This window comes from Papaver somniferum, chromosome 5 (assembly GCF_003573695.1).
Source record: "Papaver somniferum cultivar HN1 chromosome 5, ASM357369v1, whole genome shotgun sequence".
Taxonomy (NCBI): Eukaryota; Viridiplantae; Streptophyta; class Magnoliopsida; order Ranunculales; family Papaveraceae; genus Papaver; species Papaver somniferum.
This window is the reverse complement of record NC_039362.1, coordinates 154,447,922-154,456,641: the sequence shown is the minus strand read 5'-3', so window position 1 is coordinate 154,456,641 and position 8,720 is coordinate 154,447,922. Positions and strand designations below refer to the sequence as shown.

Genomic DNA, 8,720 nt, shown 5'->3' with positions numbered 1-8,720 from the left:
TTTTGCTCTTCTCAATATAACGAGAAAGAGAAAATATATCTGTTTTTATGAAAATTGACAAAAACTTTCATGGCTGCCAATAGGGGTACCAGATTTATATAAAAGAATTATGTAGCTAGAGCTGCTAGATACAGAATGAATACAACATACGTGGCTACCATTTGATATATTTATCTGCGGCAAGCAAGATGTTCAACTACAATTAGATCAAAGAGGTTTAACTAAACTGACCAAAGAGGTATTCTGCCCAACAGCAGTTCTGAAAAGTTATTCTGCTCAACCGAAGTTATTCTGGAAAGTCACTTGGAGGATCTAATTTGGAAGTAAATCATCAACATTGTTGCTAGGAATCAGCCACGGGTCAAAAAAAAATGTTCATGAGCAATTATAAACTGAAACTTTGATGTCGCGTCAATTTGATGAGATTAAACGCATCAGAATAATCTGATATTTCAAATTTGTACATGGGGGTGTAATCCACTCCTAGAACAACTCTTTTGATTTTCTCCGTGTGGATACATGCTCCTATACATACACTAGTATCAAAATGTGATGCACATACATAAGTGAAGTGGAATACTATTATGCTCCCTCCATTTGAGATTATGGAGAGATGTTGTGGACTTAGGTCATCTCCAGCTACTATAAAAAGGAGAGTTAGAAAAGGAAGAAGCTGGAAGAGACCTATGCACAAATGGATGGTCCAAAAGCATAGCAGCAGTTGGTCGATCTTCTGGTTTAACTTGTAAGCACTTGAGGATGAAGCTTCGTGCATCTTCCGAAAGGTTATTAGGAACAGATGGTGGTTCACCCTTCCCAATCCTATAGATTGCTTGCATCTGTTGTGAGAGAGACATAGAAGAGAGAGGTAAACTGCTGTTAAAACATCAAATACGCAAAATCAAATGGATGTGTAACTTCATTTTTGTAAGTGGGATACAGCAAACATGTGAAATGGCAGATACATTATTTAACTACTGACAGACGGATATCACAAAGAAATGAGTGGTGGAAATTATCCAAATAGGCTATAGGGAGGCAGGCACATAAACACTCCTCATCCCTATTTTCTTCAGTGTTACTAATTTGTGAGAACCATCATAGAAATCTCTCTATTGTTATGGTATCAAGCGATTCTTGGAATGGGCCCTTCAGTATATTTACAGAATATCAATTTTAACTAACATATCAAACCTAGCTCCTTGTACAGAAGGAAACCATACTAGTTCTCTTTCATCGAAATAGTTTATCACAGTATTGAACTAGCATCCTTTCATGTAATCACAGTTCCAAGAAATTGATGGTTAATCTAACGATTTTAAAGCAGGTATTTCAAAAACTTGTTTATGTAGGAAGTAACCATCATTAGAACATGTGGTACTTTAATCCACAAAACAACCACTGCAAGAGAAGAGCAAGACATCAAGAATGAAATCTTAAATTTGTCAAAGTGCTGCATACCCATTCTAGGGGAGCGTAGGGAAGTTGGTGAGTTAACATCTCCAAGACTGTGCAACCAATGCTCCAGATATCAGCTGGTGGTCCATAGCCAGTATTCTTCCGATTAACAACCTGCGAAGAAATAAACAACACTGTCTCATAATTCAATCAAAAGGCAGTTTATTTTTTATTAGCAGCATGCAGTAAATTTTTTCTGTCATTAGCATCAACTACGTTCCGATTAACAACCTGCGAATAAATAAACATGAAAATTAGAAAACTTGGGCACGCTTTCATTGCCATTGTGTGAAGGTGTCTCACTTCTACTCTCTTTAAAAAAATCTTTGTTTACTGAAAAAAATCCCTCGCAATCCCAAACTTTCAAATTGTTCTTACTTCTAAATGCTCAAAACTAATCATCCTCAGTTGCATTGTTGCAGATGTACTGAGAACTTTGCATATTAAGCAAATGATGTTGACTATACCGTCTAATATTTGATGCTCGAAACTGGAAGTGAGCGGATATTTAATCCAAGCCTTCCACCCAGTATGATAGTTTCACTATTGTTTTTCATTAAGAATGAAACAGTTCAATGCTACAAGGTAAAACATCAAATAAGTGTATAAGATATGATGCAAACCTCAGGCGCCATCCAAAAAGCAGTTCCTTTGGAAGATATCACATCATTTAACCTGGTTATCTGTAAGGCATATAAAGATAAGTGAGGTGAGACTTCAGCAGCAGTTTCAAAAGCTTCAGGAAAAAGAAAAATAAAGGATCTAACATGCTGAGAGAAAAAGAACCTTTGCCAATCCGAAATCAGCAAGCTTCACCGACCCATCTGCATCCACCAGTATATTGGCACATTTAATATTCCTAGGAGATGACAAAGAAGGCAGGATACGTCAAAATGGTATTACAAACTGCTTTCATGACCATGGTTCATTTTGTCTAAAAATCACTAGTTACCTAGCTTTGATGGGTACCTCCTGTAATACCAGTTCAAAATACTACTTTGACTACAATAGCAGTGTTAATATACAAACTGCTCATGCCAAAAAAAAGCAGAAGATTCTCAGGAAACCACTTCTAACAGCCAATACTTTTGTACTAAGGATTCAGAAGAGAATGTTAAGACTCTTGAGTCTAAAACAAATCTTCGAACTGTCGACACTAAAGGCTGCAGCTTACTAAAATTAATCATAAACATATGGTCTTGGAAATAAACCAACATAAGATTGTACACCTGAGGTTCAACTACAAATCAGTAGCCCAAGCACTACACCAAAAAGTTCAGATGTATCACCTGTGAATCACGTCTTGATCATGGAGATACTTCAAACCATGGAGAATCTGCCTTGTGTACGAAGAGACTTGAGAATCTCGTAACTCATACTTTTGGTACAACTGTGCAAGCGAACCTTTTGTAACTAGCTCAAGGAAGATATAAAGTTTACCTTCAGCCTGAAAAATTAGTAGTAATAATTTACAATTGCACTTTTTTATCCATTTCCGGAAATGGACCAGGGCATATGTAGCACCCTTGTTCTCCATTATTTATAACAATAGTTTTAAAATCTATTTGATATACGAATATAGTCTCTGTGAAGGAAATGAATAGATATGTACGATTGACAAGAATGGCCGCTTGCTGCAACACTTCGAAGACTAACAGATAACAAATAAACTATTAAGTTCTATTTGAAAAATATGAGTTGCACAGTGCACCCGGAAAGTGAGGCAATGTCGTACCACTTCTATAAATGCTAACGTAAAAAGGAAATGTGCATCTTTGTGGTTTTAGATCGCCTACTACTGAATATAATATGAACACTGGCTATCACTACCTTGCCAATGTGGCCTAGACTTGTTACTCTACTTTTAAGTTGTGGGGTGCCAAAACTAGAATAGATTTTTTAAGTTCCCTAATACTTCAGTCTATCATTCGTTAGTATATCATATTCTGTGTAAAATGAATTAGTAAGTGCATACAAAAAAAAAAAAAAAAAAAACTTTGAGCAAATATATACAAAATAAGATTAATCAATAAACCACATGCCAATTAAAAGAAGCATTACCTTGTCTGTTCCAAGATATTGAACTATATTCTCATGCTTGAACTGACTTAGCAGTGCAATCTCCTGAAGCAATAAGCCAGAAGCTAGAGTAAGAAAGCGTTGGATGCATATAAAATCATCAATTAAGTATCTTAAGCACAACTTGAATGGAGGCAACGAATTTTCCATCCATGGTATGATGCGAGAAACATGACAGCACAAACTAATACAAAATGTTAACATAATTAAAAATCACCGATACGTCTAACCTGCTCGAGTTGATAAATGATTTGCTTTCCTTGGTCGAGCAAAGAGATTTCGTTTACAGCAAAAAAGAATCCGTCACTGCAGACAAAAAATGGTGAGACTCTAGCTGCAAAAAGTCCTTCCGAATCATATGTCGAACAACCTTTTTTTTTTCAGAACGAAAATTGTTTCAGATAAATCCGGGTTAGAGTTAGATAATGACTCTTGCTGCATCATTATTATTGCCTGTTTAATAATGGTAAGAAAGGTATAAATGATTCGGACACCATCTGTGTGTGCGTAGCACTTAGACAACTGTGTTTCAGACTCTGTTAAGTGGGTTCATGACTTAAGTCATACCTAAGAAATAGACGTTCAAGAACCTTTCAACTTTTAGGCATGTTGCAATTGTCCCTGTGTAAGCTTGGCGTGGCATGTTAAGAGGCGCCATATGTACCTGGTGTTGAAAGCATAATATTCTAGAATTGGCAAAAGATGAGTCTTGAGCTGCACATGTAGAATGCATGCTCAGCACCCCACATGAACTTATGCAAGGTGAAGAGATGTCTATTAAGTTATACAGTTACCTATTCAATGAAATCTAGTTTCCTTTTCTTATAGTTTACTTGTACTGGACTTTCACATAGTATCTTCCGGTTTCTTCTTTACAATCAGATTCACTGCATTCTCTTTCGCTTTATGTTACCTTAAGCTTTACTGGCCTGGTTGATTTAGTAGAATAAATACTTATTCTCAGAACCTCTATATAATAAAGAGGCTTGCTACCTACAGATTGCAGGTAGTTAGGCGAAGAAATAAAAATAGAGAACTAAACCCTGACGCAAGAAGGATTCCAATCCCAGACCTGTTGGGACAACCACCAAGCTCCTGATAGACTCAACTTTGGACAGTTACAATAAGTGCACAATGGAACAATGCCAAAAATACCACCCAGCAAACCACGTTTGGAACACCTACACAAGAGTGGTTAACAGAGAAATGCTAAAGTTGCCTCTTCACTCTACTTCTCCTAAATTCTTCCATTAGAAAAACTAAAAAGAAGCAGAAGCCCAATGTTCCATCAGACATCTAAATAGATAACAGTGTCCAATGGCAATGCAGCAAATCTACTTGGTAACATATGTCACACATTATCTCATGCCAGGCTTCAATAAATGTACACACATACTGAATACCGTTACAAAGGCCTTAACAAGGGTAGAATAAAAATAAGTAAAGAAGTAACAGTCTACCAACTTGAGGGAACTGAAGTATTCTCAGAGCTACAAAGTGCTTAAAATTTGGAGGTATAAAGTGAGATTAAAAGAAAATCAAGCAAAATGCATTTTATCTTCCTTAGCAAGCTGCGACGTCCATACACAAGTGCATTATCCCTTGTGAAATTACCATGGTATTATAAATAAGCTTTTTGCAAGAATGCATTTCGTATTCAAAATTCCTATAGGCCAGAGCAAACTATAGAATGACAACTATGTATGAGATAGTAAAAAAAAGAAAGGAAAAAAAAAAAAGTTGCTAATAGCAGAATACTCACTCACTGAATCCTTCATACACTGTTCCCCCAGAACCGCTTCCTAGAAAAGCGCCTTTGGTCCACGACCTAATGTTTCATCCGAACCTGCCATTAGGTAAAATAATGTCGTGAACTCCAATTTCCAAGTCTCCCTGTTCAACTCCAGAAGACAATTTTCTTTTGCCAATAGTAATATTACTATCGTAGTTATCCGGAGCAAAAGAACTAATCAGATCCCAAGTTGATCCTGAATTATCAAGAACAGGGAGGGATATGGATGACGGCGGAGGTGGAAGAAAAGGTGGAGGAGGAGCGAGAAGAGGTGGCCGAACACCCTTAATTCCACCTCCTCCTTCTCCACCTACTACTGCTGCAGCCCCATCCCTACTTAAAGAACCAGGAGTAATAACAGTAGAAGAACAAATCGCATAATTGGTAACCCTAACCCTTTGAAATTCACTACTGACTGAATCATTCACAACCACATCAACCTTGTTTATTTCCAATTTGGCATCAATACTATTACTACTATTATTTCTATCACTAACAAGAGAATTATTACGATAGAAATGATTAGAATTGAGATCAGATGACGAATTAGCTCTACTCTCCTTCCAATCGCTAGGAGAAATTGCAAAATCCTCAGGACCAGAAAGCCCTAAACTCGAACAAATCCTATCAATTTCACCAGCATCACTACCACCAATTCCAAAACTAGTACGATCGGCATAACAACTTGGAAAAATATCAAGTGAACGAGTTTTTAGAATAGAAGAATAATCTTCTTCTTCCAGTAAGGAAGAAGAAAATGATGTAGAAGCATCACTTCCTCTTTCCCCGTCATACTCATTATTACATGTTTTTGCAATTGTTCGATCAAGTCTTGGCATTGCTTTTCTCTGCTGCCCCTGCTGCTGCTGTTTCCGATCCATTTTATTTCTAGATAAATGATTCATATCTTCTTCTTCTGGTAAGGAAAGAGGTGGATGAACACCCTTAATTTCCACCTCTTTTAGTTCGTTTTCATCAGATTTCACTTCTTCAGCGATTTCCTCATTGTTATCAGAATTACAATCAAACCAAAAAGAAGACATGAAATCATTTAGAAAAAAATTCCAATTCTAAAGTAGAGAATCCAAAGGTAATCAGGTGGTAGAGGTTGCCACCTGCTGAGTCCAACTCCAAGGACTTGATGCCTTTTTGGATGTCGCCTACGAAATCTGGTAGCATAATCTATCTGTCTTAAATGAGAGAAGAGAAACATTTCAAGTTAAAAAGACGGAATTAGAAACCCCCAAATCTGGATAACAAGCATAAGAATCGGCTGAAAACGAGGAATTGAACAGGGAAAAACATAGATAGTGGTATCTTCTTACTCATCGATGTTCAGAAATTCTCCTCCTCTCTGCTCTCGCGATGAGGAAATGTAGCGTGGTGGTGGAGCTCTGTAATATACCAATAGCGTGGAGGTGGTTACTGTTATAGTCTTGCACTCTTGTAGATATTTTCCTTCCTTCAGAACAATAGTAGAGATTCGGACAGCCAGTGTTGTTCCTTCTTTTGCTAGTTTGATAAGGGGTGTTCTAGGAAGTAAGAAAAAAATATAGTATTGTAGTGAAATAGAGAAAGATGAGAAGATGACTCAAAGCAGAGGGGAGAAAGAAGATAAAATCTTCACTAGATGTGTATATAGACAAACATTAAACAAAGCCTCAATGTACAGGGGTTAGACATGAGGATATCACGGTAATAAAGATCATAAACCCCGGTGAAGTGGCATTAAAGATTATAAACCGCAGGATCTTAGATAACCCAAACAATGTGGGACTAATAATAATAATCTCAACATCCCCCTTACGTGTAGCTTCGTTGGGTCTAACAAGTGGACAATAAATCGGGTGACACGGAGTAAAGGTGCGGTCAAATGACTCGGCACAAATAGCCTGCTCTAATACCACTGATAACCACTGTGTCTAAGCAAATTGCCTCGTTAAAACCTTGTCAAGAAATCCCGACGATACCTGATCGAATAAAAAAGAATACAATTGTGAGTTGTACATTTAGAACATAGTCGGACATGCATATGTTGCCTCATTAAAATGTTGACAAGGAAAATCTAATGGGACAAAAGCTTGACGAAGGAAAAAGAGTACAACAAGATAGTCCAGTAAAGTACCTTTTACTAGAAGCTCCCACTAATAAGTACTTCAGTTAAATCTTGATTTGCAAATCTTGAGTCGAGACTTCCCAAATTAGATGAACCGAACTTCTTGAGTGCAGAAGATTGTTGTCCTATCGTGAAGAAAATTGCTAGTTGATGAAGTCTTCTTTTGTGTTAATCTCTAACAGTAATGTTCTCGAGTATTCATGCTTTTTGGGATATATTAAGGACTTCTGTCTTGGATTGCTAGCTTCTCGGATATGATTTGCAGAAGTAGTTGATGTAGTTTCTTCAACATAGTGCCAAGATACGAATACATTATCATACGTAAACAAAAAACGTATTTGTAACTAAACCTTATGTGGTTCAGTAGAACATCCAAATTTCTAGGGGATGGTTATGTTGATTTTGTCTAATCAAATGTGGACATCCACAAAATAACCAAATTATACAACTTCTCCTTGGATGACCACATGTTGAATAAAATTGCTTCACCAAAACTTCGGCAGTAAAATCCAAAGGAAAAAATTTGGATGAAGGAAAAACAGCACAACATCAACATTTTGAATGAAAATTCAACGTGAACGAGATGTTTTCTGGTTAAATCCTTGTCAGGAAAGTCACACGGGACAAAACCTAATACGGAGGTAAAAAAATACTACTTTTGATGATTTATGGATGCTAACTCAACTATATGAGTATTATAGAAAACAAGCACCAAAATCATAACTCTAGTCTATTTATAGACAAGTTTTAAGCAAGCATAATATTTAAACTGCATATTTAAAATATTATGCAGCTAAAGCGTGGATTTTGATGTTTTTAAGTACTCCTAAAGCGACCTACAAAGTTGATATCGTCAACTAATTAGTCCGGATTTTTGGATTGGTACCAAATTGCTAATGGCACATAAAGGATTGTTAACATGGCATAATCAAGTCAGGTGTCTACCTGAATATAATTTGAATCCTCCAAGGATTACAAATTCGAATATGTTCCCCTGCCATATTTCATCCGTGAATGCAATATGAATCTTTTAAGGACTACCACGCCAAACGCATCATATATGGTGAAGTATTATTGAACCAATCTTAGGACTTGAGAAAGAAAAAACCCTCAAATCATTTCAAAACAATCATATTTCTCGTAAAACGCATTGTGACTATACCAACCTGTAATTAGTAGGCTTGGAAATCTTAAAGTGTTAAGTCTTGGATCCAGAATTGCGTCAATCGGGAGATTAATCCAAGCTAATTTGGATTGTATATTAACCATTACATC

At 36.7% G+C, this 8,720-nt stretch overlaps 1 pseudogene; it reads right to left on the bottom strand.

Annotated features, from left to right (window-relative positions):
- Positions 1–404: 404 nt before the first annotated feature.
- LOC113283270 lies at positions 405–6,729 on the bottom strand (annotated as a pseudogene).
- Between the last annotated feature and the right edge of the window lie 1,991 nt (positions 6,730–8,720).